The sequence below is a fragment of the Mus musculus genome, chromosome 3 (assembly GCF_000001635.26).
Source record: "Mus musculus strain C57BL/6J chromosome 3, GRCm38.p6 C57BL/6J".
NCBI classification, from domain to species: Eukaryota; Metazoa; Chordata; class Mammalia; order Rodentia; family Muridae; genus Mus; species Mus musculus.
In genome coordinates this window covers 49,062,056-49,085,939 of record NC_000069.6, presented here as the reverse complement: position 1 = coordinate 49,085,939, position 23,884 = coordinate 49,062,056, and the positions used below count along the sequence as shown (strand labels likewise).

At 37.7% G+C, this 23,884-nt stretch overlaps 1 long non-coding RNA gene across 3 annotated transcripts in view; it reads right to left on the bottom strand.

Annotated features, from left to right (window-relative positions):
• Positions 1-23,603, bottom strand: part of Gm31415 — a 34,019-nt gene extending 10,416 nt beyond the window's left edge. The window contains exons 1-3 of one of the 3 annotated variants that reach the window (XR_375470.3): positions 23,516-23,603; positions 22,718-22,829; positions 21,644-21,945 (exon numbers count right to left, since the gene is read on the bottom strand). This is a non-coding gene — a long non-coding RNA (predicted gene, 31415). The other 2 variants (XR_867195.2, XR_867196.2) reach the window with 2 other exon arrangements.
• Between the last annotated feature and the right edge of the window lie 281 nt (positions 23,604-23,884).

Sequence of the window (23,884 nt, the reverse complement as noted above, 5' to 3'; positions counted from 1 at the left end):
CATGCCTGACAGTTTTGATATTTTTTTATGGAAGTCATGTATAAATTTGAGACTTTCTCTGAGTGTTGTCATAACCATCATCCTCAACACTACTATACCAGAGACATATATGTACTTCAGAACTATTGTATTATGTGTAAGAAAGCATTATAATTCTACCAAAGCTGATACTGTCAGGTACCACGTTAGAATTATTCTCATCTTTGGACAGAAATGAAAAACAAAACAAGTGATAATCAAGCCCTGTCCCATTCACACCTCCAAATATGTCAATAGCATTCTCTCAATCTCCATGGAGACAGAGTAGGGTAGAGAAGCCACTTGTGACTGCAGGACAGATTTTCTTAGACAGACAATGCGTGTCTGGAGAGTGCTGGAAGTATAGCACAGAGGCAAACAGTAGAATGTGGCTGGAAGTTCCCTTGCCAGTTGAATCACCCACATTGCTCTACAAGGGTTTCTGTAGAGTTAACCTTCACTGATTATATATCGTCTTCCTGGAATAGGGGTTATTAATATTATGTGTGTTTTCATTAAAAAGTTAATATATTTATGATATTCCTGATTTTTTTTTTAAATCTAACCTGTTGCTAGCAAGTCCAATAGATATTTTCTATCTGCTTAGGAAGAAGTACTTGCCTGCCCTTCTGAAAATGAACCATCTTACTTGACAGTTTCTACCACAATAGTCTTTTAATTTGGCACTGTAGTTCTGAAATCAACAGCAACTGGCATAAAGACCCGAGAGCAGCACATCCTGCACATTGCCTCTTTATTCTTCAAGTTGTTCAGCATTTCCATCACAGTACTCCTCAGAAAGGATCGTCTTGAAACAGATCTTGATGGCAAGGTGAAGAATCAAGTGCTTCCAGAGATTAGAAAGTATTCTTTTTTATTCTGTCAAAGTACACTTTCAAAAGTAACTGTTTCACTGGGATTGGGTGAAAATACACTTTGTGCTCAATAGCAAAATTCAAAATTTCAAAATTGGTATCCTTTAATGTTTAGGTTTAAGCAAACGTCTTTGTAAGTCTTTGCATAGCATCAACTTTCAGTATTTGTTAACTTCTTGATATTTAAAAAATCACTTTCTTATTTTTCATTCTCTTTCTTTCCCTCTTTCAGTTTCTCTTCTCTGTGTGATATATGTTTATATAAAATGCAAACACACACACTTCTGTAGATCAGAAGCAAAATTTGGGGAACCAGCTCTCTCCTTACACCATGTAAAAGCCAGAAATCAAACTTGGCCATCAGGGGCTTTATCTACTCTCCCATCTTGCCAGCACCCATCAGAAACTTCTAATTTGTCTTGGGTAGAACTACCTTTATTTTTCCCACATCATGACTATCCACACAATGATGTCTTTGATGCATCTGGTCTGATCCTGATCTATCACTTCTTCCCTCTGCCTATACAATGCGCTCTCTCTCTCTCTCTCTCTCTCTCTCTCTCTCTCTCTCTCTCTCTCTCTCTCTCTCTCTCTCTCTTTCACATACACATACATACATACACACGCACACATACACACATGAACTAAGTGCATCACATCTTGTAGTATTTGAGAATATCAGTGGTTGCTTGCTACTATTGAGGTAAAAGTAAAAATCCTTACAGTTGTTCTGGGCCCAACTTTATCCTTGTCCACAACTCTGCCTCCTTTCCAATTAATCCCTGGGTTGGTATTGCCTTTAAGTTTTCTTTGCTGAAGAACTGGCTTTTTTGAACAGTCCTTACAAACACAATATTGTAGGTTTATACTTCTTAAAACCTACACTAATAAGGGTTCTGAAGTGCTTCAACTTCCATCCAAGTAGGAGAGGAAGATGGCTAATAGGACAAAGGGGACATAGATCTGTTTAGACTTGGGGGAATTCCAATCTCTGTTGTCTACAGTCCAGATCACTAGCAAACCACAAAAATATGAATCAGCTTGATCCAGAAGAACCCATGAAGCTTGTACCAGAAGTTCCTTGGTGAGTTTCTCTCTGTGAAGTTATAACAGGCAGAAAAGGAGAGCAAGATGATCCAATGGCAGAGTATAGTCCACAGTCTGTTGTGTTACATTTATATTCTTTCCAAACATTATATGCACTCTCAGGCACCTACTCCAGCAAAACCTTGCATGCCCTTTCACCAGACAGCTTCCAGAAAGACACCACATGTCTGACCTCAGCAAAACATCCTCTTTCTAGACAAGTTTCTAGAAAACCTCATATGACACAACTGGATCCCCAAAGAAACCAGGGATTTCCACATCACCATATAGAGATCCTAATTTTAAAATTTGAAAACTAACAATTTACAAATGGTGAAGCTCATCTGACCAATCTGTTCTATGCCTACCTTTAATTTTTTATTATATTATAAATTAACTATTTTAATGTTCTTATTTTAGTTGCTCATTAAAGTATACAGTTTTAAAGAACTGAGATTCTGTACCTTATTTTGGTATGTTTTGACCCATTTATATATAATGCTGTTAGCTTAGTAAATATTTACTCTCTATGAAAGAATTCATCTGGAACAAGTTATTTTGCCTCATTAGCTTTGATGTCTTTAATTTAAAACTGTGGTCAGGAGGATTCCCAAGGACACTAGTTACTGCAACTAATAAATACCATATTCCCTGTCAAGCAATTAGCAGTGTGTTGGACTCATGATGTCCAATTAATTATTTCCCAGTATTATCAATTTCATTATTTTTTCAAATATTTTGAAAATTTAGATTCCTAAATCTTATCATAAGAAAAATAAAAAGATCAAAGAGAGAATACAAAAAATTTATATATAAATGAAATTTCAGGAAAAAATGAGTAGAGGCATTTATGTGACTGACATATGTATTGAAATAAACATAAATATTTCAATTTATTAATACTTTAGTGACAGGAGGAGGGTGGTTTCAATTTATAGTTTTAAAGCTTGTAAAAACTACTAACTCAATATTTGCCAAAGCTCAACTTATGCTGGATAAGGACTCATCCTTTCCAATCTATAAGAATTTTAAACCACAGACAGCTGTTTTTTAAGGAACAGGAGCTCCAGTGTGACGACGACATGAAGAGACACTCAGAGGGTGAATCCATGTTTGCTCCTAACCTTCCCATAGCTAACACAAGTCCTTACAGAGCGTTTTAGACATTCCCTACCGTAGATACTTTCTGCTGTTTTGGTTTTATGGTAGATAAGCTTTTAACTTATGTCTTTACCCTCACTACCCTCTCTTTTGCCATTCTTGGTAATTTTAACATAATAGTACATTTCAATCACCATTGTTAGTTCTTAAAAAAAATACTTGCTATCTCTAAATTTTATCTACCATAAAATATTTATATTTCGCATTTTAATTTTGTTTGATGTTCTTTGCATCTAATAATGATAACATTAGATTTTACTGTGCATTTAATTGGTTGTGTGCAGAGGCCTCAATATTAGTTAGGCCCCGGAGACACCAGCCTGACAACCTAAGATTTCATGTAAAAAATAATATTTGAAGATTCATTTGATTTGGTGTTTGTTTCATGTATGACAGGGTACATGCTTATGTACATGTGAAAATGAGGTTGATGTCCTGTCTTTCTTATAAGTCTCCATTGTATCTTAAACGGCAGGATCTAGAGTGGTTGTAATGGTGCACAGCTTTAATCCCAGCAGGCAGGAGCAAATAGATTTCTGTGAGTTCAAGGCCAGCCTGGTCTACAAAGTGTGTTCCAGGACAGCCAAAGCTACAGAGAGAAATATTGTCTCAAAAAACAAACAAAAAATTGATAGATAAATAGATACATAGATAGATAGATAGATAGATAGATAGATAGATAGATAGATAGATAGATGGATGGATGATAGGTAGGTAGATAAATAGGAAGAAAGAAAGAAGAAAGAAAGAAAGAGAGAGAGAGAAAGAAAGAAAGGAAGAAAGAGAGAGAGAGAGAGAGACAGGAGGGAAGGGAAGAAGGAAGGAAGGGAGGAAGGAAGGAAGGAAGGAAGGAAGGAAGGAAGGAAGGAAGGAAGGAAGGAAGGAAGGAAGGAAGGATATAGGCAGGGTCTCTCACAGAAGTTGGAGTTTAGCATTCAATAGATTGGCCAGCAAGCCCCAGGATTCTGCCTGTCTCTGCTTCGCAAGCAGTTGGATTAGGGATAAGCAACACTCTCTTGATTTAATAACATGAATGTTGGGAATTGACACTTGTGCAGCAAACTTTTGCCTAATTGAGCCATCTACCTATCCATACTTTTTATAATTTAGGTATTAAAAAGGGTCTCATTATAGAATCTCAAGTTGGCTCTGAACTCATCTTCCTGCTTCAAAAGGGATTACAGGTGCACGCTACCATACAAAGCACTTTATCAGCTTTTGTGTTCCATTTGTATTTTCTGCCTTTGTGTTAGGAAACATGGACTTCTGAAAAATCCTTTGACTACACAGAATCCCGTAAAAATGCATTTGTGCAGCATTTAAGGTGTTGAATGCATAGACTTTCTGGGTGAGGTGAATGCCACACGATATTATTTCACAAACTGAGATGTTTAAAATATGCAGGGTGTGTGTGTATGTGTGTGTGTGTGTGTGTGTGTGTGTCCACAAAGGACAAAACACCATGAAATGAAAGCACAAGAAAATGATGCAATGAGAAGTGGTAAGCACAGCATATGTGAGATACTGCCACTTGATCATGGTATATATTTTACTAAGAACTACTTATCCTATGTAGACAGAGTCAGCTTTAAAACACAGCATATGTACAGCACAGCACATGAATCTGTACCACCACTGTTCTTTACATAGACAAGTATTATCTCTGTGCATGCCTGAAGTTCCTCGAGAATCATGATGTTATAAAGCCCCGTTCTCTACACAGTGCATCACTGACCACAGTAATTCTATATGGCATATGACTGTATTCAATAACACAATGTCTTACTTCTGTTAGAGTCTTCGTTGTTAAAGCTAAAATAACTTTTGTTCATTCTGATCATTCTGGGTCCTTGTATTCTCTGTGTGTGTGCCTCTGTCTCTGATTCTCTCTCTTTCTCACATCTCCAACTTCTGCTTAGCCTGGCCTGGGCCTAGTGAGGAAAGAGTGAGATAGAGACATGGTTCCAGTCCCTGGGACAAGGCCCTGGTGTGAGCCCTCAGGAGATGCCAAGCCTGGTGTAACCATGGTGGTGACAGTGACATGGTTCTTGCCTCTGGGATGGGGTCCCTATGTGAACCTCCACAAAGTTAGATAGCTGCTGTAGGTGTAAGGCCTGTTTGTCTAATAATGTAAATATTTTCACATTCCTCCAAGGAATATCCTCTCTGTTAACATTAATGACTTCATGATAATCAGACAGCACAGGTACAGGAGGCAAATATGTGACTAATGTCTCAGCAAAATGGTAAATGTTGGGACCCTTAAAGGCTATGGGAAAGCACTCTATATACGTGGGTTCAAAATATATAATTTCTCAACTATGCAAAATATAAAGATTTAATAGGAATTACTAGGGCATTCATGAATCTAAAGGAACGAAGGCAGTTGCATTCATGAGGCAACATGTCAGAAAAATACAAAGGCAGGCAGGGCAGATTACTGAGTCCAAGGTCAGCCAAGCACTTGGTAAGGTTAGGCCCAGGTGGTGTAGAAATGGTAATTTCAGGGCAGGGTCCACCCAACTACCTTATCATCTGTACTTAACAGGGGAGGGCTGATCTCTGAATTCTTTTGCAAGGTTAAAAAAAATTGTATGCTTGCTGTCTGTTAAGAATCAAAGGGCTGGGGTCATAGGATACTGATTCATAAAATAATCTAAAGAAAACCTGAAGTAAATGAATGGGATTGGTATGTAAAATAAAAGGCTGGAACCTGTTCTGTAGGAGATGAGCTATCTGGAAAAAAAAATTTTTTTTTTTTGGAGAGAGAGGGGGGAAGGGAGGGAGAGAGAAGAGAGAGAGAAGGAAGGAGGGAGGGAAAGAGAGGGAGGGAATGAGGGAGGGAGGGAAAGAGAGACCAAGGGAGGAGGAGGAGAACACCAGCCTGGACCTAAGATTTGACTTTCAGTCATTCTTATTTCTGCTCCCAAACACCCCACCTCTCTGAACCCCTCTTCATGCTGAGGCTACTCATTGGAACCCTTCCTTCTTCATTCTATATTCTCCCCCCCCCCAACCTTGTGCCTGTTTGTGTGGTGTCTGTGTGTGTGGATGTGTGTGTGTGGATGTGAAAGACTTTCCGTGAAAGGGGTATCTGTTATCAATAATCCATAGAATATCATAGAATATCAACAGTTTTGTCTTGCTGTGAATAATAAATTCAATTTTGAATATTTTATTTATAATAAAATGAGCACAGTGGTTTCCAATTAGCTAGTAAAGAGAATCTTAGCGACATGAGGAACCGTTTTTGAAAATTTACTTTCTAAAGCAGCTCACATAATTATAGAAATGCTAAGAAGAAATCATTCTGTCACTTTTTCCTTAACAGTTGTACTGGATTGCCAAGAGTGTCTAATTAAAGAAAGATTGTGGAAACAGCAACACCTCGATACATTATTTATGCAAACATTTGTAGAGCAGAAAATTGTAAATTACCATTATATCAAGTTTCACAAATATTGTCTAACTCCTGTTTACAAACCAGGATCAGATTCTGTGAGAATACTGTTAGCAACATAATTAAAGATCAGAAGATTCATTTGGTTGTAATGAAAGGAAAAAGTGAGAAGACAAGAGTTGGTTATCCTTTGTAATTACATTTCTCCACAGCTTTTGACTAGCAGTGAGGTTTTAGGCAAATACTGCCGGGTTCGAGGCTTGGCGATTCCGATGTTCTCTGGTGAGAAATTAACAGTGCCTATGTATTTTGAATCAGCCATATTTTTGCTTTACTGTGCACTTCAGATTAATAAGATTAATATTTTTATATTTGAGACAGGGTCTTAAGTTTTCAACATTGGATCTGTGTTCTTCCTGCCTCTATGTCCTAAATGCTGGGACATCAGGTATGTATGTGCCCTCTCTGTGGTTTATGTAGAGCTCAGGATATATCGCAGGGCTTCCTGCATGCTGTGCAAGCACTCTTTCAGATAGTTACACTGGAAACTATTTTACAGCTTCTAAATTACAGAATCTCTGGTCCAAACATACATAGAAATTTTCTTTTTAGAAACTGATTCTTAGAAACTTCTTAGAAAGCCAGTCTTGAAATTTGTATTCATAAAAGAAAGCATGTTGGCAGGTAAGATATGTGACTGATAGGAGCACTGTGGGGAATTGTTATATAGTGTTCTTCATAGATCCTAGCAACATATACTCCTAGAATAATAGCATCCTTAATACAATACATATTGCACATCCAGATGTAAACAAACTTTATAGAAACAAATATTGATATTTGCTTCCTGAAATAAATGAAAACACACAAAGCAATTAACACAATACCCTGAAATTCTGGAGGTGAAAGTCCTTTCCAATACTATAAAACACATACTTCTATGTCTTTTATCCAGATTTCTTTCTCTTTTTCTTTCTTTCTTTCTTTCTTTCTTTCTTTCTTTCTTTCTTTCTTTCTTTCTTTCTTTCTTTCTTTCTTTCTTTTTGTAATCTTGCATGATGTAAATTTTTCATTTCTCTTCCAGTAAGGTTTCTCTCTTTAGATAATGGAGAGGGCCTGCCACCATAACAAGTCAACTGAGAAGTCTGGATCAAGCACCTTGTCATCTATCTTTCAAAATTGAAGTGAACTGTTTCCACTGTCAGGAACTCAAGAATAGCAAATAAATAAAGGTTTAACAAATCAAATAAAACAAAATAAAAAGAACACATCATGCAATAATGATAGGAATTTTTGGATAAAAGAATTTGAATATCAGTGCATTCTTCAATGTCAAGAGATTAAAAAGAAAGTGCTGAAGTGATAACAAATTACACAGAAAAAAATTACAAAAGCCTGCTGCCATGGACGATCAGCACGGAAACTCTTAGTACACTAGCAGTGGGAAAGAACTTCTTTAAAAAAAAAAAAAGAATTGTCTTAAAGCAACTATCTTGAAGCCAAAACATTCATTTTTCATAATAATAGCCTAGACTATAAGAAATAATTAATAAAATTAATCATTGACAAGCTAAAACGAAGCATATATTACTTCAAAAATAATGTCCATGGATGTACATTCTTCATAGATATGTATATGTAACATATATCCAAATATAAAATCTCTGATACATATATATTTTACCAGTTTTACATCTTACAAAAATTAGAACCCTGTTAATTTCTTTACATTTGTTAAATAAATATGAGGATGCCTTCTAGACTTGAAGTCCAGAAGTACAGTTTCAGACACCATCCAAAACACAGAGTACATACAAGAACAAAGGCACAATTGACCTTCATCATAATCTCTGTTTTATCAAAATCTTCATTAGAAGGATGTATAATTAAGTTACAGATTTTAAGAATATTAATATTAATATTGTGCTTATATTAAGGTATCTGAGAAGCTGTGTTTCTATTCTATCAAGAAATAGTTTTGAAGTGGGTGTCACTCACTGGTAGAATACTAGTTTTGCATGCACAGGGCTCTGCTTTAAATCTCAAATGGTACAAAAATAAATTAAAATAGTAAATTTAGAAATGAAGACAGGAGGACAGGTGTCCGACTGGCTTGGGAGGCGGCCTCAGCCTCAGCAGCAGCGGTCGCCATCTGGGTTCCGGGACTCCACGGGACCTAGGAAATTAGTCTGAACAGGTTAGAGGGTGCGCCAGAGAACCGGACAGCTTCTGGGACGGGCAGAAGCACAGAGCCGCTGAGGCAGCACCCTTGGCAGGCCGCAGACAGCCGGCCACCATCCAGACCAGAGGACAGGTGTCCTCCTGGCTCGGGAGGCGGCCTCAGCCTCAGGAGCAGCGGTCGCCATCTTGGTTCCAGGACTCCCTGGAACTTAGGAATTTAGTCTGCACAGGTGAGAGTCTGCACCACAGAAGCTGACAGCTTCTGGGAACTGCCAAAGCAACACAGCTTCTGAGAGAGGCCCTGTTTTGGGCCTTCTTCTTTGACCAGGAGGAGGTACAAAAAAAAGATATCTGCGCACCTTCCCTGTAAGAGAGCTTGCCAGCAGAGAGTGCTCTGAGCACTGAAACTCAGAGAAGAGAATCTGTCTCCCAGGTCTGCTGAGAGACGGTAACAGAATCACCAGAAGAACAATCTCTAAACAGAGTCAACTATAACTACTAACTCCAGAGATTACCAGATGGTGAAAGGTAAACGTAGGAATCCTACTAACAGGAACCAAGACCACTCACCATCATCAGAACCCAGCACTCCCACTTTGCCCAGTCCAGGGCACCCCAACACACCCGAAAAACTAGACCTAGATTTAAAAGCATATCTCATGATGATGGTAGAGGACATCAAGAAGGACTTTAATAAATCACTTAAAGAAATACAGGAGAACACTGCTAAAGAGTTACAAGTCCTTAAAGAAAAACAGGAAAACACAATCAAACAGGTAGAAGTCCTTACAGAAAAAGAGGAAAAAACATACAAACAGGTGATGGAAATGAACAAAACCATACTAGACCTAAAAAGGAAAGTAGACACAATAAAGAAAACTCAAAGTGAGGCAACACTGGAGATAGAAACCCTAGGAAAGAAATCTGGAACCATAGATTTGAGCATCAGCAACAGAATACAAGAGATGGAAGAGAGAATCTCAGGTGCAGAAGATTCCATAGAGAACATCGGCACAACAATCAAAGAAAATGGAAAATGCAAAAAGATCCTAACTCAAAATATCCAGTAAATCCAGGACACAATGAGAAGACCAAACCTATGGATAATAGGAGTGGATGAGAATGAAGATTTTCAACTCAAAGGACCAGCAAACATCTTCAATAAAATTATTGAAGAAAACTTCCCAAATATAAAGAAAGAGATACCTATGAACATACAAGAAGCCTACAGAACTCCAAATAGACTGGACCAGAAAAGAAATTCCTCCCGACACATAATAATCAGAACAACAAATGCACTAAATAAAGATAGAATACTAAAAGCGGTAAGGGAAAAAGGTCAAGTAACATACAAAGGCAAGCCTATCAGAATTACACCAGATTTTTCACCAGAGACTATGAAAGCCAGAAGAGCCTGGACAGATGTTATACAGACACTAAGAGAACACAAATGCCAGCCCAGGCTACTATACCCAGCCAAACTCTCAATTACCATAGATGGAGAAACCAAAGTATAACACGACAAAACCAAATTCACACATTATCTCTCCACGAATCCAGCCCTTCAAAGGTTAATATCAGAAAAAAAACAATACAAGAACGGGAACAATGCCCTAGAAAAAACAAGAAGATAATCCCTCAACAAACCTAAAAGAAGACAGCCACAAGAACAGAATGCCAACTTTAACAACAAAAATAACAGAAAGCAACAATTACTTTTCCTTAATATCTCTTAACATCAATGGTCTCAACTCCCCAATAAAAAGACATAGACTAACAAACTGGCTACAAAAACAAGACCCAACATTTTGCTGTTTACAGGAGACACATCTCAGAGAAAAAGATAGACACTACCTCAGAATAAAAGGCTGGAAAACAATTTTCCAAGCAAATGGTATGAAGAAACAAGCTGGAGTAGCCATCCTAATATCTGACAAGATTGACTTCCAACCCAAAGTCATCAAAAAAGACAAGGAGGGGCACGTTGTTCTCATCAAAGGTAAAATCCTCCAAGAGGAACTCTCAATTCTGAATATCTATGCTCCAAATACAAGGGCAGCCACATTCATTAAAGAAACTTTAGTAAACCTCAAAGCACACATTGCACCTCACACAATAATAGTGGGAGACTTCAACACAGCACTTTCACCAATGAACAGATCATGGAAACAGAAACTAAACAGGGACACAATGAAACTAACAGAAGTGATGAAACAAATGGATCTGACAGATATCTACAGAACATTTTATCCTAAAACAAAAGGATATACTTTCTTCTCAGCACCTCATGGTACCTTCTCCAAAATTGACCACATAATAGGTCACAAAACAGGCCTCAACAGATTCAAAAATATTGAAATTGTCCCATGTATCCTATCAGATCACCATGCACTAAGGCTGATCTTCAATAACAAAAAAAATAGCAGAAAGCCAACACTCACGTGGAAACTGAACAACACTCTTCTCAATGATACCTTGGTCAAGGAAGGAATAAAGAAAGAAATTAAAGACTTTTTAGAGTTTAATGAAAACGAAGCCACAACGTACCCAAACCTTTGGGACACAATGAAAGCATTTCTAAGAGGGAAACTCATAGCTCTGAGTGCCTCCAAGAAGAAACCGGAGAGAGCACATACTATCAGCTTGACAACACATCTAAAAGCTCTAGAAAAAAGGAAGCAAATTCACCCAAGAGGAGTAGACAGCAGGAAATAATCAAACTCAGGGGTGAAATCAACCAAGTGGAAACAAGAAGAACTATTCAAAGAATTAACCAAACGAGGAGTTGGTTCTTTGAGAAAATCAACAAGATAGATAAACCCTTAGCTAGACTCACTAGAGGGCACAGAGACAAAATCCTAATTAACAAAATCAGAACTGAAAAGGAAGACATAACAAGAGATCCTGAAGAAATCCAAAACACCATCAGATCCTTCTACAAAAGGCTATACTCAACAAAACTGGAAAACCTGGACGAAATGGACAAATTTCTGGACAGATACCAGGTACCAAAGTTGAATCAGGATCAAGTTGACCTTCTAAACAGTCCCATATCCCCTAAAGAAATAGAAGCAGTTATAAATAGTCTCCCAGCCAAAAAAAGCCCAGGACCAGACGGGTTTAGTGCAGAGTTCTATCAGACCTTCAAAGAAGATCTAATTCCAGTTCTGCACAAACTTTTTCACAACATAGAAGTAGAAGGTACTCTACCCAACTCATTTTATGAAGCCACTATTACTCTGATACCTAAACCACAGAAAGACCCAACAAAGATAGAGAACTTCAGACCAATTTCTCTTATGAATATCGATGCAAAAATCCTCAATAAAATTCTCGCTAACCGAATCTAAGAACACATTAAAGCAATCATCCATCCTGACCAAGTAGGTTTTATTCCAGGGATGCAGGGATGGTTTAATATACGAAAATCCATCAATGTAATCCACTATATAAACAAACTCAAAGACAAAAACCACATGATCATCTCGTTAGATGCAGAAAAAGCATTTGACAAGATCCAAAACCCATTCATGATAAAAGTTCTGGAAAGATCAGGAATTCAAGGCCCATACCTAAACATGATAAAAGCAATCTACAGCAAACCAGTAGCCAACATCAAAGTAAATGGAGAGAAGCTGGAAGCAATCCCACTAAAATCAGGGACTAGACAAGGCTGCCCACTTTCTCCCTACCTTTTCAACATAGTACTTGAAGTATTAGCCAGAGCAATTCGATAAAAAAAGGAGATCAAGGGGATACAAATTGGAAAGGAGGAAGTCAAAATATCACTTTTTGCAGAGGATATGATAGTATATATAAGTGACCCTAAAAATTCCACCAGAGAACTCCTAAACCTGATAAACAGCTTCGGTGAAGTAGCTGGATATAAAATTAACTCAAACAAGTCAATGGCCTTTCTGTACACAAAGAATAAACAGGCTGAGAAAGAAATTAGGGAAACAACACCCTTCTCAATAGTCACAAATAATATAAAATATCTCGGCGTGACTCTAACTAAGGAAGTGAAAGATCTGTATGATAAAAACTTCAAGTCTCTGAAGAAAGAAATTAAAGAAGATCTCAGAAGATGGAAAGATCTCCCATGCTCATGGATTGGCAGGATCAACATTGTAAAAATGGCTATCTTGCCAAAAGCAATCTACAGATTCAATGCAATCCCCATCAAAATTCCAACTCAATTCTTCAACGAATTAGAAGGAGCAATTTGCAAATTCATCTGGAATAACAAAAAACCTAGGATAGCAAAAACTCTTCTCAATGATAAAAGAACCTCTGGTGGAATCACCATGCCTGACCTAAAGCTTTACTACAGAGCAATTGTGGTAAAAACTGCATGGTACTGGTATAGAGACAGACAAGTAGACCAATGGAATAGAATTGAAGACCCAGAAATGAACCCACACACCTATGGTCACTTGATCTTCGACAAGGGAGCTAAAACCATCCAGTGGAAGAAAGACAGCATTTTCAACAATTGGTGCTGGCACAACTGGTTGTTATCATGTAGAAGAATGCGTATCGATCCATACTTATCTCCTTGTACTAAGGTCAAATCTAAATGGATCAAAGAACTTCACATAAAACCAGAGACACTGAAACTTATAGAGGAGAAAGTGGGGAAAAGCCTTGAAGATATGGGCACAGGGGAAAAATTCCTGAACAGAACAGCAATGGCTTGTGCTGTAAGATCGAGAATTGACAAATGGGACCTAATGAAACTCCAAAGTTTCTGCAAGGCAAAAGACACCGTCAATAAGACAAAGAGACCACCAACAGATTGGGAAAGGATCTTTACCTATCCTAAATCAGATAGGGGACTAATATCCAACATATATAAAGAACTCAAGAAGGTGGACTTCAGAAAATCAAATAACCCCATTAAAAAATGGGGCTCAGAACTGAACAAAGAATTCTCACCTGAGGAATACGGAATGGCAGAGAAGTACCTGAAAAAATGTTCAACATCCTTAATCATCAGGGAAATGCAAATCAAAACAACCCTGAGATTCCACCTCACACCAGTCAGAATGTCTAAGATCAAAAATTCAGGTGACAGCAGATGCTGGCGAGGATGTGGAGAAAGAGGAACACTCCTCCATTGTTGGTGGGATTGCAGGCTTGTACAACCACTCTGGAAATCCGTCTGGCGGTTCCTCAGAAAATTGGACATAGTACTACCGGAGGATCCAGCAATACCTCTCCTGGGCATATATCCAGAAGAAGTCCCAACAGGTAAGAAGGACACATGCTCCACTATGTTCGTAGCAGCCTTATTTATAATAGCCAGAAGCTGGAAAGAACCCAGATGCCCCTCAACAGAGGAATGGATACAGAACATGTGGTACATCTACACAATGGAGTACTACTCAGCTATTAAAAAGAATGAATTTATGAAATTCCTAGCCAAATGGATGGACCTGGAGGGCATCATCCTGAGTGAGGTAACACATTCACAAAGGAACTCACACAATATGTACTCACTGATAAGTGGATATTAGCCCAAAACCTAGGATACCCAAGATATAAGATACAATTTCCTAAACACATGAAACTCAAGAAAAATGAAGACTGAAGTGTGGACACTATGCCCCTCCTTAGAAGTGGGAACAAAACACCCTTGGAAGGAGTTACAGAGACAAAGTTTGGAGCTGAGATGAAAGGATGGACCATGTAGAGACTGCCATATCCAGGGATCCACCCCATAATCAGCATCCAAACGCTGACACCATTGCATACACTAGCAAGATTTTATCGAAAGGACCCAGATGTAGCTGTCTCGTTTGAGACTAGGCTGGGGCCTAGCAAACACAGAAGTGGATGCTCACAGTCAGCTAATGGATGGATCACAGGGCTCCCAATGGAGGAGCTAGAGAAAGTACCCAAGGAGCTAAAGGGATCTGCAACCCTATAGGTGGATCAACATTATGAACTAACCAGTACCCCGGAGCTCTTGACTCTAGCTGCATATGTATCAAAAGATGGCCTAGTCGGCCATCACTGGAAAGAGAGGCCCATTGGACACGCAAACTTTATATGTCCCAGAACAGGGGAACGCCAGGGCCAAAAAGGGGGAGTGGGTGGGTAGGGGAGTGGGGGTGGGTGGGTATGGGGGACTTTTGGTATAGCATTGGAAATGTAAATGAGCTAAATACCTAATAAAAATGGAAAGAAAAAAAAAAAGAAATGAAGACAGGCAAGTGGGCAGGGAGGGAGGAAGAAGGAAAGAAGGAAGGAAGCAAGAAAAGAGGAAGAGAGGGAGGAAGGATAAACAGAAGGAAGAAAACTTAAGAATATCAACTTTGAAAAGCAACAAAATGTTAAAGGGATTAAGACACGTATAGCACGTCATCAAAGAAAGCAAACAGTGTGCTTATTAATTATACATTATGAAATTAGGTTGAAACTACATACACATACCAAGATGGCTAAAGTATGAACATTATATGCAAGTGAACATATATTGCTTAGGTTAATTTCTAAATATTTATTCCAGAGATGAGAATTCATGTTCACAGGGAGACTTGTAAATAACATGAAATTCCACAAATATTTTTAGTAGATGAATAGTCAAGCCAAATAAACTTATATCTATAGATCAACTCTGTGACCTCATCATGAAATGAAAACTAAATTGCTATTGAGATATGTATGCTGAGGAATGAACAAACTTCAATAAAATTGGTTGAAGTGGATAAAGTATCAAGACAATATATAGAGTTCAATTTCAGATTTCATAAACGAGCATAACTATAGAGAATAATTGATTGCTGTGTTAGCAAAGGGGTAGAGCTTCTTGTGGCTACTGATAAAAAATAGGAAAGAATTGTAAATATCATAGAAGAAGCTATTTTTTTATTATAGGCAATTAATTCAACAGGCAAGCCCTGTTATAAAACTATATAGACCATCATACAGGCAAATCCACATAAACATTGAGTGCAAATGTAGGTAGATAAAAATAAGTAAACACTCTAGTGTTAACACCACCAATTTCCTAGGTTGGTAGATGCTGCATTTCTCTTTGACACGATGTTACAAAAGAAAAGGATGGGTCCATGGTAGGCGCACAGGACCGATTTTAAGTGACTTTGTAAAATCCTGTGAATTTGCATTAATTTCAAATAAATACTAACATATTAAGATAGCTATAGAATTAATGAATTTTCAGTATCATTTGAAATAGAGATCCTGTTCCTTTATTTATTTTTAACCACTAACATAATAGGTTATCAAGAATTAATTCAGGGAAAAATGGGAAAGTTGTTCACTTGCTCCGGGAGGTAAGGATCCAAACACTGGTTTGGTACTGTGCGTTCTCTGTGGAGGCTCCTGGGCCAGGTTCACCTCCTGTGTCTGTTTTGATATAATAGTATTCTTCAATTATAAACATTCTCTCCTGAGGGTAGGGGAGGCTCCTGAGACTCCAGAAGTAAACAACTTGTCAATTCGAAAGAGTTTTGTCTTAGCAGAAAGAGTAAAGGCAGACTTGTAGAAGACACTGACTCCATGGGCCTTGGAGAATCACCTGTACCTGCTTGTAATGTGGACAAGGAGTTACAAGGCTGTAATTTTACAAATGCCGACTTGCATTTCTATGCAGTGCTTTCATGAGTCATCTCTGCTCCTGTAAGTGTCCTCTCAACCATACTCCTGCTAATAATCCCAGTGGAATCTGTTGGCTCGCCAACTTGGTATTTTGTGAAATCATAAGTTTGGTCAATATTAGGCTCTTGTCTGTGATGTGTGCATTTTCCATCCCCTGGAAAAGTTTGTCACACACATATATTCATTAGTAAACTTTCTGGTTCCTTAATGACGGCATCTTTATGATTACTAACTGCATTCTCAACTAAATATTAACCTCATATCTACATTGTTGTTCATATTTTTCTTATGAAAAATATGACTAGTCATTGGTATAAAGAGCATGCTATAGTATATAGTCAGACGTAATTGCGAAGAATTATCCTCATGTGTATATTGCCCACTTTAGCTAGTCATTGCTATAAAGCATATGCAGAGAACACAGTCAAACACCATTCTTTATGATCTCTTTAAAGAATAAAGGGAGGAGGTTGGAGAGTAGGTGTGGAGAAAAAGCACCTTAGGTGCCTTCACTACTGGGCAGGGGCTTGTGCCATAGCCTTTTGATGTCTGCTACATTCTTTAAATTCTTGCCATTTTTCTCCAGTCAGGGATTTGGAAGAGTTTGTCTTACAAATTCAGAGAAGCTGTTTGCCTTTCCTTACAAAGTTTAGGAGCCCAGAATCTACTATAGAGGCTGCCAGGAATAGATTGAGGGATGCTATCCTCAGTGGTTTAGCATTTCTTGAAGGCTGAAACATCCCAGGAACTCATCACAGACATAGTGGAATTTCCCAGTTAGGATGCCTGCTGCTATACACTGGATAATAGGAAAGAGTGCTCTGCTTATCCCTTAACTCAAACCTAACAACTTCATTTAACTCCATGACCTAAAATGAGAGAGTCAGTACAATGGAATGTCTACAGGTGCAGGGGTGAGCTAAGGTCCGAGAACTAAAAACTCTGAAGAGACAGAGTCATTTACCAGTTTCTGTAATTTCATCTTCTCTGGCACAATTGTCATCTCCTTGTGCTAAACGACCTCTTTCCCTGTAGTTAACCCTGTCTTTTTGTCTATGTTAAGCATATTATACAGTGTATACCCTTGTTCAGATTCAACAAAACTTATGAAAATGCAGCGTTTTCTGATTTGATAGTTTAAAACCCAGAGCATAAAGATATCTCTCTCCAGTGCTGTGCAAGGAAACATTGCTAACTTTTCTCTCAAGGATTTCTACAACATGTCCTTGCTGTTCTGAGCAGCATTCTACTGTTGTCACAGCTCCTCAACAGATGTTTAGCTCTGTTAATGCATAGAAGCACATGGAGATTGCATGCATGTTGGCACACAGTTCACTTCAAAGAGAACGATGAACAAAACGCTATTAAGTAACTGGTTGGATGCGTGTGCATATTTTCAATAGACAAGTTGTAAAATGTGTGTCTCTGGATTGTGGACCAATTGAGCCTCCCCTATGGGCTCTAAATGAATCCTTATCTTTTTATTAAAAGAGAAAATGGCCTATATTTTTATAACTGTACAATTATATATGTTTGAAAACTAAAATTATTCAAGAAAGAAGGCTGTGGAATAGAGGAGACCTGTCTTATATTTCAAATAGTCATTTCAGCATTGAAGCATTTTACAGACACAAAGGCCTAAAAATGGATTTTTTTTCTAAAAGAATTGAAACAGTCAACAAAAATGAAAGATGCTTTGTTGTTTCTATCTATATTTTCTGTCTTCTTTCCTCTGGCAACTTTGAAGTCATTCCCCGAAGCTATGTCTCAGTGCCCTCCTTCCTTTGGAGAAGTCATACACAGTGGAATTTGTATAATTGCCTGGAACAGTATTATTTTAAGATACTAATGATATGGAATTTAATAAATTGCAGTTTTAGTTTACCACTTTTGGTTCTTATTATTTCAATATTTCCTTTAATAGAATTTTAATTTCATTATGTTTGTTATATTTCCACTAACTTTATTGCTTGCTTTATATCCTATGTTAATTACTTTGTGTCTCCTCTAAACTAATTTTCTCCTTCACTACTCAAGGGAATTTTCTCTCACACATACTGAAATAAAAACCCAACAACCCTAAAATATACACTGTGGCTTAAAGAAACAATAATTCAATTTATTAGAAAGATATCAGATGATAATCATTACATATTTACAAAGCAGTGGGCCCAGTAATCAAAACAGCAAAAGCAAGGCCATTGGCTTTGCAGAGCTTACAATAAAGCCAAACCAGAAATAAATAAACACTCAATGATATTAGAAATTAAACATAGAGGAATAAGGTCAAAACAGCTGAATATTTGGATGGCCAAGAGGCTGAGGGGTAGGGGAAGGGGAGAGAGAGGAAGTCATTTGCAGGTGAGATGTTTAGAGATGCTTATTAGAGAGTAGGTGGGATACCATGGGCAACTATCACTCAGCAGTTCTAAATCATCCTTCTGATCCTAAGCATTGGAGTTCCTGAGAAAGTAACTCTTGTGTTGTGTTGTGTTGTGTTGTGTTGTGTTGTGTTGTGTTGTGTTGTGTTGTGTTGTGTTGTACTGTACTGTGTTGTGTTATGTTGTACTGTATTGTATTGTGTTGTGTTGTACTGTATTGTGTTGTATTGTATTGTACAAAAGCAAAAGCAAGGCCATTGGCTTCGCAGAGCTTACAATAAAGCCAAACCAGAAATAAATAAACACTCAATGATATTAGAAATTAAACATAGAGGAATAAGGTCAAAACAGCTGACACAACACAAGAGTTTTGCTGTTGTAGCAACTTGTTGTACTGTTTTGTGTTGTGTTGTAGTATTGTGTTGTTTTGAGTTGTGTTATATTGTAATGTACTGTACTGTGTTGTGTCGTGTTGTACTGTATTGTATTGTGTTGTACTGTATTGTGTTGTATTGTATTGTAGTGTATTATTTTACTTTGGACAGTGTCTTTCTAAGTAGCCCAGAAACCAGATTGGCCTAGAACTCAAGAAATCTGCTTGCCTCTGCCTCCCTAATGCTGTGATTAAAGGTGTGTGTACTCCAGAGTGAGGTTCTGAAATGTGGTTAATTACATTGTTATACACTAAGCAAGATGAAAAAAAGCATAGGATTTTAAAAAGACAAAATTTACAACATGCTGTTTTGACTAAAACTCCATCTTTGGATAATTTGCATTTTTAGCATTTGCAATGAGAAAGCATGCTTCTATGTGTTTTGTCCATAAGTTTTCATGCAATTCTTATAAAAGCCATGCTCATCTCCTTATGCTGTATATTGGAAGACCAGGGATCATATAGGTTCAATGACATTCTATAAAGTATTTTCTTTAGAAGATGATGCACCCACTTCCACCTTGCCAAGCAGTATTGCCAGTGTAGGAACTATAAACATTGTGCTCTAATCGACTCTCAACGCCTCATCTCTGGCACAAGAAACCTGCTCATCTGATGGCCTTTAAGGATCTGACAACTTGTCCCTAATATCCTGAAAGGCAAGAACTTGAGCAATATGGCTTTTTTCTATGACAATCTGAACATTGTGCTGTAGGTAATAGAAGTTGATATATTCAGATACTACTTCTGATTTTCCTTCAGAACAATGACAGGCAAAACGTCACCAATTACCAATTTCAACAAAGACTAATCTATTTTGGTCAGTGTTATCAGAGGTTAGTAGGGAGAATCCTCATTCTGCAGAAAAAGTAGACAGAAAGAGGGAACTGAATTCAAATATAGCTTTCAAAGATGTCTCAATGACCTGCTCCCTCAGGCAAATGTTCATTCTTAGGCATGCCCACCACACAAGCAGCCTCGAAGATTACAAGTGAACCAGTTGAGTTTTCTTGCTGCAACTTAAGACTACTAAGACATTGAAATATAACTTACATATATTATATATTGCCCCATTATTTGTCAATTTTAGTGCATATTCGGGGGATAGATTGAACAAAACTTACATTGTACATGATCAGCAAGTATCAGCAAATATACAAATAGGAAAAACAAACAAGGAAACAAAAAAAAACAAAACAACAAATACAAAACAAAACAAAACAAAAAACTAAGCAACCAACCAAACTAACTAACAAAAACAGGAGTTCTAGTTCCAGTACACATATAAGCAAGAATGCATGAAAACATGAGACGCTACTAAACTACAGGCAGAAATCTCGCCAAGAAATAATAGTTGTTCAGGAAGGATGTGGCTAACAGAGACCAGCTGCAGTCATAAAGGGAATTGATTGTCTGATGAACAGAAAAATATCAGGGCTACTTATTAATAATTTATATAGCTTTTCAAATAATTAAGAGTATGAAGATCAAATAATTTCTTAATGGGTGTGATAGAAAAATATTCAAAGAGAAAAAAATCTATATTGGAGCACATGTAGGAAAAGATGAAACGTACTGAAGGCAGTTAAATGAGAACACTAGGCTCTTTGGAAGTCTCAAAGCTCCGATAGCTAATTCAAATGAAAAACAGTTTGTGACTGAGGAGTAAGAGACTAACAGTTGCTGAGGTTCTGAAATCACAGGGCCTTGAGAAAGGCAGCTATGAAAAGAGACAGGACTGCAAAGATGATTTTCACTTAATATGAAATTTTTATTATTTTCAGTCCAGTTAGGAAGATTTACTGCAATTTCAGTGTTCTGGAGACAAATAGGTGTCAGGTTGAAAGTAATGTAACTAATGCAAAAGGATGTGAATTTTCAGTGCTGCACAAACTGTGCAATAACTGATGTAATAAAGTCCTTTATTCTTGTTAAAGACTCATCATGAAAATCTACCTTCGGCGCCACAACACATCATACGTTTAGCTTTCTTACTTGTTCCTACTTTCAGTAATGAACATTTTCAATGTTGAATATCTTTATTTGTCAAGCATAATTATATTCTTGTAGAGTTCCTAAATAAGTAAATAGTTCTGCTAAAGTTGGAGAATTGCTTTAAAGACACTTTAGAAGAAGAAATGCATCTTCAGGATGAAATAAATTGGGCTTTCTATGATTTTTGTAATAGTTCTTGGTTTATAAATGATAAGGATACTGAATAGACACTATTTTTCAAAGAAAACATCAAACCAGGCAAAACAGTCTAGACAGCAGTTATACAAAAGCCTGATCAGTTCCAGGTATCTCCAGGGAAATGTACAAAGAAAACACAATGAGATATCCATGTATACAAGATTATTATTATTATTATTATTATTATTATTATTATTATTATTATTATTATTATTATTATAAATGACAGGAAACATGAACATGTAAAGAAAGAAAAATATACACAGTTTTTATGTTTGTAAGTTGACACATGGATGTCAGAAGTACTGTGTGACAAAGTTCTTCATAAGCATGCTGTTCACCAGAACACTTTGATAATATTCAGGACATACAGAAAACCTTAATAGTCACTGAGTGTGGGATATATAAAGAAGCTGTGGTATTTAATCTAAGATGAGCAGTAGGAAGGGTGAAGATTGTGACCACAGAAAAGAACCTGAGTCACATTAGGGCAATGGAAATAAAGCACACACAGGAACAAATACCACATGATGTGAGTGGCAGAACTGGTCCATCCAAACAGTGTTGAACATTCCAAACACTGTTGAACATCTAGAGACAAAGAGATTAAGGGGAGGAGATAGAAGTCAGAGAGTACCATATTGAGGTCATGTACAAAGTAAGTGTAGAGGTCTAATGTATAGAATAAAGAATATCATCAAACTAGTATATATTTGAGACATGTAGTAAATAGACTATAATTTCTCTTATTCCAAAAATACATATGCAATAGTTAAAAAAATAATGAAATGAAAGATGCACCTATTAACCTGCTTCATGATGTATATTGAGATATCCTGCTAAGTACTTTACATATAGAATGAGATAAACAAAAGGTCTGAAGAAATGCTCAGAGGTAAGGCCACTTGCAAGCTATTGTGTAGGACCTGGGTTAGAATACCAACGCACATATCCAACAGCTCACTCTTGCCTGTTATGCTGTTTTACTGAGTCATATGCCTTCTTCCACCCACTGTAATCATTCTCATTCATGTGACACACACAAACACACTCAAACAAGCTCACAGACACAAGAAATAAAATATATTTTAAAAAGAATAATTCAAAAAGAGGTGATTTTTCAAAAAATTAATGAATGATACAAAAATTAGGAGAAGTAGACATAAAAACATCTTTATGGTTTAATACACTAATGTGTATAGGCACTGTAGCAAGGGCCTTATGGATGAGTCTGTGAGCATCACTACGGGTTCTTTTTTTCTGCAGATACTGACTTCTTAGTTGCAGTTGGCCAATCCATACATGTTATTGGTCATCTAAATGTAACAGAGTTTTCTAAATTGTAAAACGTAATGTCACTCACCAGTTTTCTCTGACATCACTGTTCAGCCTCGTCTACATCTACATTTTGTTCTGTGAAACACATTCTTTATGTTTTGATCTTCTTTTTGAACTCATGTTGCCAAAGGAAGACCCTGTGGGACAAAAATGGACATATCCTCATGAGGTTAGAGAATATTTACCCTGAGCAGGTGCAGGCGCTGTAGTTACTCATGCCCAAGATAACAACATATCATTAAGTCATGCCTTATAAATAACAGGGTATTTCTTAAAGTCCTAAGGCTGGGCATCCCAAGAGAGCTTTCTACTTGGTCCCACACTAGTCAAGTACCTTACCATCTCTTCCTTATGTGTATGTGTGCATTCGGTGAATATTTCTGGAGTATTTGATTCTCATTGTATGAAAAATATTTCCACTCACAAGTGTCATATCCAAAAGGCCTGAGTTCTTAGTACTATTTTGTTGTATGCACTTTTTGCTTTAAGCTCTGGGAATGGGCCATGCTAACCCAAATTCCCTTAGATCCACAGATAAACGCACACAGACACAGGCACAAAGACACAAAGACACACAGGCACAGTCTCTCTCTCTCTCTCTCTCTCTCTCTCTCTCTCTCTCTCTCTCTCTCTCTCTCTCTCTCCCTCCCTCCCTCCCTCCCTCCCTCCCTCTCTCTCCCTCCCTCTCTCTTTCTCTCTTTCTCTCTCCAGTTAATCTTAAAATAATTTTGCTAACTCAATGACTGGGTACTCCTAAATCCTCCCTGGGTCCCCAGGCAACATCGAATAGAGTGGGCATTGGTCACTCTAACGGAAAACTCACGTGGCTGGTGGTTGTTTGGAGTTACCTCCTGCCGCTCTCTTCCTTCCCCTTGCGTCTAATTCTCTCTAGATTCTTCCTACTTCCTCCAGTGCAACTCTAAGTGTCCCGCCCTCTCTTCAGTCATTGGTCGCTCCTAGCTTTATTGATCGATCAAGAACCAATTGGGGAACAGAATCTGAGCATTAGCACCACCCACACTAATACATTTCAGACTTGGGATTTGCATATGAATTCGGGTGGCAGGATCCAAGTGGTAATCTCAGCCCAGGCACCTGGTGTTCTACAGTATTTCTGAGATGACAGTTGTGAAATATGGTGGGCTCAGGAGCATGCTGTACTGACATACGGGGCTTCCAGCAAACAAACAAC